Genomic DNA, 10,794 nt, shown 5'->3' with positions numbered 1-10,794 from the left:
CGCGGGGCCAGGCGCGGCGCGGACGGCAGGAAGGGCGGGGGCCGATTTCCCTCTGGGTGGTGCCAATCCCCACCTCAGCGGTCCTCGGAACCCGCGGACTAGGCGGACGGACAGCGCGCGAGGCAGACGTACACGTGCTGGGGCGGGCAGGCGAGCGCCTCGGTCTGGTCGCCTGGCGGTGCCTCCGGCCCCAACGCGCCCGGGCCGCCACGGGCCGCGCGCGCCGATGCCCGGCTGAGTCACTGGCAGGGCAGCGCGCGTGTGGGAAGGGGCGGAGGGAGCGCGGCCGGCGAGCGGGCGGGCGGGGCGCTGGGCTCGGCCCGGCCGCAGGTGACCCGGAGGCCCTCGCCGCCCGCGGCGCCCGGAGCGCTTTGTGAGCAGATGCAGAGCCGAGTGGAGGGCGCGAGCCAGATGCGGGGCGACAGCTGACTTGCTGCGAGGAGGCGGGGAGGCGCGGAGCGCGCGGGTGGTCTTTGCGCCGCTGACTTCTCCACTGGTTCCTGGGCACCGCAAGGTAAAACTGCAGCCCCTTTCAAATCCCGCACCCCAGCCCTCGCCCCAGCGGTTCTGCTTTCTTTGTTCCCCTAAGAGACCTGACTGCTGTTCCAGGGGGCAAAACCACGGAGGTGGGCTAGAGTTTACGGGCTTCGGAAACTGAGAGACGTGGCCAGGGGAGGACGAAACTAGAATGGGGCTTGTCGTTTTAGGGTGTTGCCTCTGATGGCCACCTGTATGACTTAGGAGGGAGAGGGGCACTGGGACAGTGGGTAATGTATGACTGTTATGGCCCAGCAAGTTTTAAAGCTGGGATCTGACTCAGCCCTTACAAAAAGGATCCGGTCATCCTCGTCCCACCGTGATGCAGCCCGCAAGGTTTGAGCCTAGCTGTTTCCTTGTTCCCAGCCTTGCTTTATCTGTGTTATGCTGGGGTCCTTCCAAGGGGTAGGTGTTTCTGTGAAAGTCTGAATTCATTTCTGGCAATCACGCGGGGCTTGTGATCCATCAATTTTCCATCGTACCTTATCTCTTTCTGGGGCTTGTGGAGGACATCTATCTTATTAGGTGAAATAGATTATAACCAGAGGCTGGGCAATGTGGCCAGTCGTAGTGCTGACCCGATAATTAAAGCACCAGTGAAAGTACTTTCCCTGACTATTGTCAATGCAGAATTTACTCCCAAGTACGGTTTCCCATTCATATCTTTCATGTTTTAAAAGAGCCATTTGCTAATTTGGCAGTTGGAGAGGGCTCCAGTGGCTCACGCATGAATAGTTGCCCAGTGTATTTTACCTTATCACAGTTTTATGTTCAAAGGAGCCCTCGGGCAGAATGAAATATTGTCAACTCTCTTAGGCAAAATAATCAAGATACTTTAATTGCTATGTTAAGATGGTCCATGGATGTGAGAGGATTGTAAAAACTGACGTTGGAGGCAATATAGACTATCTGGACCCTCTCTTGAATTTTAAGAAGACTGTTCACATTCTGTAGCTTTGGGTGGAGGTTTATTCTGTCGCTTCCATCAGCCAGACACATGCACATTGCCATGCAAATGGATTCAGAAAAACATTATATCCCCTTACAGCTAAACTATTATAGCTGACTAATGAATTTTTTCTGCATGAAGATGATCTGAAAATGATGTACATCGTGTTTCTATGTGCTACAAGGACATAAATTGCATTTTTATGTAAATAGTGTAAGTGGTGCTTGGATTATTTACAGGTACATAGCTTTCCTTGCTTGTTTTAAGCTAATTGAGCTTTGTTTTGAACATGTAAACTTCCATAATGGAACATAAGTGAGGTACTTTGGTTCCTATCATTTGCAAGTCTGTGGTGTATTCAATGTTCATTCTTTTTAAACTGCTGAATAACAGAGGGAAAATTTACATCATTCATAAGAAATTTTTGTAGTACGAAAAATGTGTCTGATAGCCTATAAAATGTGCTGGTGTTTTAAAAATTCTATTCAGTTTTCAAACTTAATGGTGCATAAGCTATAGTTATTAACTTAAATATGTTTTGCTTTTAACATGATGGAATTTGTGGCATATAGAAGATGGTCTACCGACTACTGCTTTTTCAAAATTGCTTTGTTCTTGATACATGGCAATAGGGGTTTACATCAGATGTATACTACATGCTTTCAAAATTAGTGGATGGAGTTTATCTTCATGATAAAAATGTAGCAGATTAATCACAGCCAGTCAATATGAAAGCTCATAACTAATATTTTCACTACTTTTAAACCTATAATAGAGAAAAATGACCCTTTGCTAAGCAGGAGAAATACCCATATTTTATAAATTCCTTTTAAGACTATGTAAGTATATGCCTTGCATTAATCTTGAAGTCTTTAAAAAAATTTTTGTCTTAATGAAGGCTAAACTAAGAAATACATTTCAAAACTCAATTTCCTTAGCTGTTGTGAAAATAGCGTTTGAAATAGCATTAGTCTAATTATCCTTCTGCAGAACTACATAATAGTCTCAAATACACTTTTTCTCAAATGTGGTCATCTCAAAACAAGGTGAATAACTCAGAGGGGCTAATATCCTCTAACTGGCTCATTTTCTCCAAGTGGCTGCACCAAGGACGTGATGACACCCCCATGGTGAGCACAGTTCCTCACACATTCGGATTACCTCCCATTTCTCTGTCCTCTTCCTACTCAACCTTTTCCTTTGGTTTGGTCAGAGCTGCTTTCAAGGCCTTCTGTGCCCCCATTTCTCCAGCCCAGTTTGCTGGTTTCTTCTTTAGGCATTAGGCTTAGTGATTCTCACCAGAGCCATCTACGCTTTCTTTTCCATGGTCTAAATCCCTAAGATTTCCTTGTTCTGCTGTGTTTATTCATGGGATACTCAATTTCCTCATTGTGCCCTCTTAAGGGGAGAAAATGTATATAGAAACTCAAGTGTCAGGAAGTGAGCCTTCTTTTCCTGGCTGGTATATGCTGAAACTAGTATTTTTGACACCAAGCCCTCAGGGCAGAGTTTCTTCATGGGTTTTGCTCAGTGCAAAATAAATAGTCACTTCTCAGTAATAGATGATAGATACACTGACTAATGTTAGTTCAGAATCACTTTGATGATGTGTTCTCAACTGACACTGAGCTGCTGCCAGATCCACATTTGCCCAAACAAAAATAGCTAGGACCTATAGGTTGAGTATCATATGTGCTAGGTACTACAGCATTTTCTTTAAAAGAAAAAAATGGAATCTGCCCTTGAGAAGTTTACAATCTAGATATACAGACAAACATCACATATAAAATGAACCCAAATTCATAATTATTAAGAGGACATCACACGAGAAACACTTTTGAAATCATCCTATTTGCTATGAAATAATAGAATTTTTTTTAAAAAATCAAAGATTGGAACTTGAAAACCTTAAGATTTTCAGGCTGCTTCTGCATACATCATCTTTCTGATACCAAAACAACCTTACAAGATAGGCAAGTCTGATAATATCTTAACATTCTCAGGTTATAGACAAGGAAACTGAGCTTGAGCCTACTCCATGCTATTTCAATAGCATCGTACCACTTCTCCCCAGCCATCAACTATTGGAAACATTTTCCACGGAGGTATAATTAGGGATGCTTAAGGTAGTGATAAATGATGAATATAACATATCTAGTCCCTGGAGTATTTATCACCTTCTCTTTCTCCAGTTCTTTTTTCTTTTCTCTTTTTTCCAGTTCCTTCTCCAGTTTTTTTTTTTTTCTTTTCTTTTCTTTTTTTGTTTGTAGTGAGACATACCAAGAAAAGGTTTCATTCATATGTGTGGGGCATTCTGCTCCTGTTATCAGATTAAGAGCCGTGAATAATTTTGTAATCTATCCTTCTATCAGAAAGCCCATTCTCAGATATCTTTTCAGCTGTGTTAAACAGTTTAGTATATTCCCCTTGGGATTTGTTTCAATAAAAACATCCAGTAAAATCTGACTACTTTGCTTTTCATGGGACAAAATGAAGAAAGTGCTTTTATAAGCTGTAAAACTTAATTGAGAGAAAAAATCACGTGTGGCATTTGTAGCAGGAGGTGTGAGAACAGTGAAATGAAAAACAGTTTACTTTGTAATCACATACCCAGGTACACATATTTCTCTCTGTGATTGCATAAATGTGTGCAAGTATGTTTATGTAGGTTACTCCCATTGATTTTACTCTCTGTAATAAATTATGTAGCTATAGGGCCCATAGGCAATTATATAATGGGCAATAGAATCTGAAAATGTATATCTCCTAATATAATGAAGGATAGCAATTATGAAACGTGTTTAGAGAATCACAAGTTATCGTGGAAGCGAGGTTCTTGTACTCCAAGAATGTGAATGAAAATTTAGTCATTCATTCAGGATAATTTTTTGACAACCTACCAGGCATAGTTCTAAAATCTGGCATTTCCACAGAGTATAAAACAGACAAAAATCTCTAACCTCATGACACTCTGTTCTATTGAGTTGGCAAACAAAGAAATACATAACTAAAATGTGTTGTATGTCAGGTGATGACAATAGCTTCAAGCATAATAAAATGGAAAAGAGAATAGGGACTGTCAAGGATAAGAGGGAGTGGGATGGTGGTTGAAAAAATCAGTAGTGAGGTCAGGGAAGGCTTGTCTTCAAAGGTGGGCTTTGGGCTAGAGCCTGAAGGAGATGAGGAAGTGAGCCAGGCGCATATCAGGAGCACTTCTCAGGAGTGCGATTCTCATCTTGTTTTTGCTGAAATTGTGGAGTTCACAGCTTGCACAACTGTCCATAGAGTCCCTGGTTTTGGAGGGAGATACCTGAACAGTGCCCCTGTTTTTGTAGGGAAATACCTGGACAGTGCCCGCCCTCATTAGCTACCATGTTAAAGATGAAGATACAAGAGTGGCCCCCATCTCTTGGTTTATGTGACATGGAAGAAGATCCAGATTTTTTTTTGTTATTATTATTTTTTTTTTTTGGCACTCACCTGATCTCATCCCATACTCCATCCTCTATCAGAGATATTGCTCCATTCGGACAACTTTCCTTCTTATTTTCCACACTGTGAGCCTGGCGCAGTGGGATTTGTTGAGAGCGATACCCGTGGCTTTTTTTTCGCTGATCCCTTCCACAGTGTAAATGTAAAGACAGCAAGAGGCAGTTGCTGATGGTGTGCAGCTTCTGTCTGCTATGCACTTCTTTCTTTCCCCTTCACTCTCCTTCCTTTTCCTTTCCAGTATTAAGTCACTGCATTGGATTTTCTTCCTCTTTTCTTCCTTTTCCCTTATTCCCCTATTTATATCTGTATCAAGATTTGTAAACAGGTAATTTAAATGAGGAAAACTAACTGTTTCACTAGGGATTGACAAACTGCTTAGGAAAAGCATAGGGGCAGTCACAGCTGGGCGTGATGGGAGCTGCTGTGAGGCTCAGTGTGTGGCCTGGGCCCATGTGGTGGTATCTTTCAAATTTTCAAGAGAAGCTAGGACTCTCCCAGTGTTAAAATGTTGACTCAGTGTCTTTAAAACACCCTACAGCTTACAGTGGCAGAAAGTCTGCAAGCCAGATTGGGCTCCTGATGGTCCCAACTGCAGCAGCATGCGTGGCCCAAGAGCCCCAGGACTGCTTCTACAAAATATTTTATTTTCTAAAATTCTCAGAAAATTAACTGCAATTCTCTGGAAAATTAACTAAGCAAATTTTTTAAAACCAATATTTTATGTCAGTTCCTATTGGCACGTAGTTATTTTTCTAAACTCATCAGCCCACATACTTTACATCAAACTATGTACATTTCTAAACTAAGGGTAATCTAGTTTTGTCATTCTTAAACTGAAGTAGTCATTTTCTGAAACCTGAATGCATCATGGCTTTATGCGTCAATTTCATTTCCAAGTTCTCTGATTCAGGATAAACTCCACCTTTTGGAATATTCTCTCTCTCTCTCTCTCTCTCTCTCTCTCTCTGTCTCTGGAAATGACTGAACTTCACCCGTTGTTATTAACCTACCATTGAAACTCAAAACATGTACTGCCCTGCTGGTTTCCAGTGCCCTTTAAAAGCAATCAGATCCGTGTTAAAATCTGTTTTTCCAAAGGAATAAAAACTCACAGGTTGTGCGCTGACTTATTTCCTTTAATCCTAAAATCTCAGTGAAATGCCGAAGCTAGCAGCCCTCCAGAAGGCCACTGTGTTAGAAAGGAAGATTATGTACTGTATTTCTTCCTACTATTTTAAATGCAAATATAATAATATATCATGAAACAGTGCACATACAGTGCACATATTAAGATCAGTGACCTATTCCTGTTTTGAAATGGTCTCCTACTCCCTGATAGTTGGAATTCTGAGGCAGCACCTAGACTCTCAGGTCCAATTGGAAATTGTATGTTTTTTAAAAAAAGAATGACTTGGGGGAATAACTGTTCGATAAGACTGTGGAATATTTCTAATTTTTAATATTTTATTAGAAATGTAAAGAAAGGCATTCAAAGCTGAGACCTTTGAAATAGTATAGTCTTTGCAAGTTAGAGGAAAAGAGAAGTGGTAAATTTATTAGAGATAGGTTGCCTCCTTTGAGGCCTACTCATGTGGGAAAGGAAAACCCAGCCAAGTTTTAGTTCCATAAGACAATTCAACCTAGCTTTAAAAATAAGTTTTGGCTTTGCTTGGGACCAGAGTGTGTTTAGATCAGCATTTTAGCTATTAAATTTTAAAACTAGGGGTCTTTTAAGGGAAATTTAATCCTTGTGTTTTTGATTCACTAGATCTTAAATCATTACTCACAAACTGTATGTCCCTCTAAGCTCTTTGATGTCCAAGAAATCTTTAAAATTGTGTAAGGGCTTTTTGTTCCAGAAAAAAATAGGAAGTTGGTTTTTGCTAAGCGTCAGTAAACAGCATCCTCAAAAATCTGATTAGGTCTAAAATCCTGCAACCATGACAGTATGGATGTTTGAATGATGCAATGTGAAAATTGTAAGTACTTTTTAAAGTCCTTGTTTACCAGTGATATTCAGTTGTAATCCTTACTAACCCCAAGGAAATTATTTTGACGCATTTTCTCTCTGTTTTATAATACAAATACACAGCCCAAATATTTATGATTTTATTCTGGCACATAGTAGGTAATCAGTAAATATTTTGTAGAGAGCTAAATGAATGACTCTTTCTTCTGCCCAGAAACTTCTAGCTAATGTCAGTTCTTCTATTCAATATTGATATCCATCTGTCATACCTTGGAATGAGATCTATTCTGAGTCAGTGACCTCGTTCGACAAATTTTTAAAATAAGCCGTCTTACTAAATATATGACATTTATTGAAATTCATTTTGCACCATGAAGCAACTGCCTTGAACAGAGTGCTGAAAATAGGAAGGAATTTCTAGACTAATTTGATTAAATATTCAGTTGTTGCCATATGCTTTCTGGAAAAATTGATTTTTCCCCTTTTACTATTCCTATCATCCTTCCTCCCACCTTAACATGCTTACTGATTGAAAGCTATGCACAGAAAAAGGGCAGGTCGCTTGTACGTATAAGCAAGAGCAGCAAGTCCAAACAGGCTTAGAAAGCATAATGCTATAATCACAAGTTGTCATAATATAGGAGAAGGGAGAGAGGAATACTCAGCCATAAGAGTGGTGTTGGGTATTGCTCCAAATTACATGGATGACACATCTTTGAACTCTATTGTGTGGGGGGAAAACACCTTCTTGCTGTAGTTAGATTTCCTGTTTGTGAATGTGTATTTTCTGGTAACTAGACTTCCTATATGAATTCGACATAGCTTTAAGTGTATTTCAAATGACATGATTAAAGAATGGCTGCTTTGGAGACAGCAGCTCCTTCTCTCATAAAGAAATAAACTATCATGCTAAAACATAGGCATTGAGATCTTTCTTGATACCATATAGTGAGTTTCTAATGACTCATCACATTTTATCCTCAGAAAACCTTTCCTGATGAAAAGCATGTTGTTTTAGTATCATATTTAGGGTGATGGAATTGGCAATTTCTTATATCTTGAGGGGGCAGGGGGGTAAAAGGAAAACTGTGTTAATATGGTCTTAAAATAGAGATTCTCTTAGGTTAACCTGAAGATTTACTAAATACATCATCATTACAGCTTGTTTTGACATGTAATTGTAGATAGCACTGTATCAGCAGTGACTTATTTATACAGCTTTGTTTAGACATGCCTAATTTTTATTTCATTGGTGAAACCAAACCATCAGTAATAAATCATATATCAGTGTTTTTGTACACATTCATATTTATATGACTTTTAAAACTCCAATGTAAAGGTCTCACAACTTGAAAAATGAATGACTACCTGAGTATTTGAACAGCTGGGAAAATGTAGTTCAATTTAAGAAAGATTTTTTGCGACAATTCTTATGCCATATATAGAAAGTAGATAATAAAGAGAAGGGCTGGAGGTTTAGGTGGGATATTGGATCAATGAGGCAAAGGAAGGGGAAAGGTGGGCAGGATATGCTGAAGGGTCATGGGCTTGAGTGTACCGTAAGTCATAAAGAGAGTGTACCATTAAGAATCAGGCTGCCTGAATTCTAAGTAGCAAAGGGGCAGGTCATAATGGGGAATAGGCCAGGCACAGTGGCTCACGCTTGTAATCCCAGCACTTTAGGAGGCCAAGGTGGGTGGTTTGCTTGAGCTCAGGAGTTTGAGACCAGCCTGGGCAACATAGCAAAACCCCCCTCTTAAAAAAATACAAAAATTAGCTGGACATGGTGGTGCACACTTGTAGTCCCAGCTACTCAGAAGGCTGAGATAGGAGGATTACCTGAGCCCGGAAGGCCAAGGCTGCAGTAAGCTGAGATCATACCACTGCACTCCAGTCTGGGTGACAAAGAGAGACCCTGTCTGAGAAAAAGTGGGGGAGGGAGGGTGTGGAATACAGTAAAGCTCAAGGGAAAATGGTAGGGCCCAGGGTAAGCAAAGTCTAAATTTCTACCAACTTGTGTTACACATGATTTAATTCTGGGGAAAGATAGACTATCACCTACCCAGTCCTAAATTGGGCCTCTTAGTCTGTCCTCCCCTCAGTTACCAGGAAGAATAGCAGGGATATGTCACAGAAGTAGAAAAAGCTTTTATTCTGAGTGTCAGAGGCATGTGCTAAGCACTCTGTTATCTACTCCCAGGAACTCTAAATGAAATTCCATTTTCTCTGAGGAAATCAAAATATGAAAAGAAAACTCAGGCAAATTTATAAAGGTTTTACACCATTTTCATGACTGAAATGTTCTAGCATATCAGCTCATTATAATCTATAAATTCCTGTTGGGACCAAAAGTTATGGCCCTCAAACCTGTATTTGTAATCCTTTTCCACTGGGATATTGTCTCTGGGGATATATATTAGCTTTCCTTGAGGATATTGCGTTGAGACCATTTCTTTGGTCCTTGGCTATACAAAGTTCATACTAGCATGGATGTAGAAATTGTATTTTTCTATTCTAAACATGAATTCAGACAATGATATAAAGATTCAAGGAAAGCTTCTATCAAGGCCTGCCTTCACTGCCTGTCTTTTTGCTCCTCTGAGGGTCTTAGGTGAGCCACTGTCATTCTTCAGACAGAATCCATTTGGCTCCAGCCAATGGCTACACTCTCCGAAGTGAGCCTGTGGTCTCACAACTCTCTGGTTAATACAAAGACAGCAAACCAATATGATTACTTAGGACCTAGGCGAACCTTTGGGCTCAAAATATTACCTTAGCTGTTGTTGTTTTTAATGAGCATCAAATAGTATGATATTTTAAGTTCTATTGAATTATGTAAAGAAGTAACAAAAGCAGAGATTGTCGACAAAAAAAAAAAAAAAAAAAAGCTTCCTCCTAACAGAAATGAATATGCATTTTGGACTTTTCAAAAATTCCCTTTCTGTCTTGTCAAAATTAAGATATTTCTAAATTTTATTTCAGTCTCACTAACACATACTTGCATTATTGTTCATTGAAATCTGTACGTCAAGGCCCAGTGATTTTAAACATTCTTTTGGTCTTCAAAGAGCTTACCAAAAAAAATTGTTCTTTAAATCACCAGAAAAGTGCAGATAAAATCCCAGTTTCATTAATGACAATGAAAGGTGACAGCCCTTGAATCTATGTCATAAGTTGATTCATTACTTTCCAAATGTTATTAAAGATATTAGACAAATAACTTAAATTGGTATCCAGGATCAAGGTTCCTTCATAATCCCTAAATGGGTTTTAATTTTCAGAGTTAGATGATCGTTATATGTGATTCATTTCTTTAACATCTTTAGACTGTTGGCTTTATTGAAAAGAGAGGAGAGTATCTGTTTCAATGTGTTTTCTTTTCCCTGAAGTAATTCCTTGCAGAATTCAATAAAACTGGTTTTGAAATAAAAATAATCAAATGCTGGCATTTTCTCTTAATAAGGGCCCATAGACCTGATGAATTATATAAACATGACAAGGAATTTACCACTGAGTTCATAATTATGTAACCATTTAATGCCCAAGACTGCCTACTGACAGTGTAGACATTCAATGAGAATGGGCATTGTGCATTAGGGTAAGGGATGACCTGGAGTGAACTTTCACTCTTGTTTTGTTCTTTCCAATTTTGCCCAATTCATAGCACCTGCTTCTCTTAACCAGAAAGTCTGTTTGCACGTCTCCAGTCCCACTTTTCGCCATGCCCACTGCAGTGATTCCAAACTCTCACCATTTCTTAAGCTCTTGCATCTTTTGGGCTCCCCTTATTCTCAGTATAAGATCTTTCCTTATATTTTAGAGAGTAAACACAAGCCTAAGTGGTTTC

General features: G+C 39.8%; 1 protein-coding gene across 1 annotated transcript in view; it reads left to right on the top strand.

Annotated features, from left to right (window-relative positions):
• Nucleotides 1-313: 313 nt before the first annotated feature.
• The window catches only part of MET (MET proto-oncogene, receptor tyrosine kinase), a 116,739-nt gene continuing 106,258 nt past the window's right edge, over nucleotides 314-10,794 (top strand). The window contains exon 1 of the mRNA XM_050785128.1: nucleotides 314-514. The gene's annotated coding sequence lies outside the window, so the exon portion shown is untranslated. The remainder of the gene's footprint in view (nucleotides 515-10,794) is intronic.

This window comes from Macaca thibetana, chromosome 3 (genome assembly GCF_024542745.1).
Source record: "Macaca thibetana thibetana isolate TM-01 chromosome 3, ASM2454274v1, whole genome shotgun sequence".
Taxonomy (NCBI): Eukaryota; Metazoa; Chordata; class Mammalia; order Primates; family Cercopithecidae; genus Macaca; species Macaca thibetana.
This window is presented reverse-complemented; position numbering and strand designations above follow the sequence as displayed.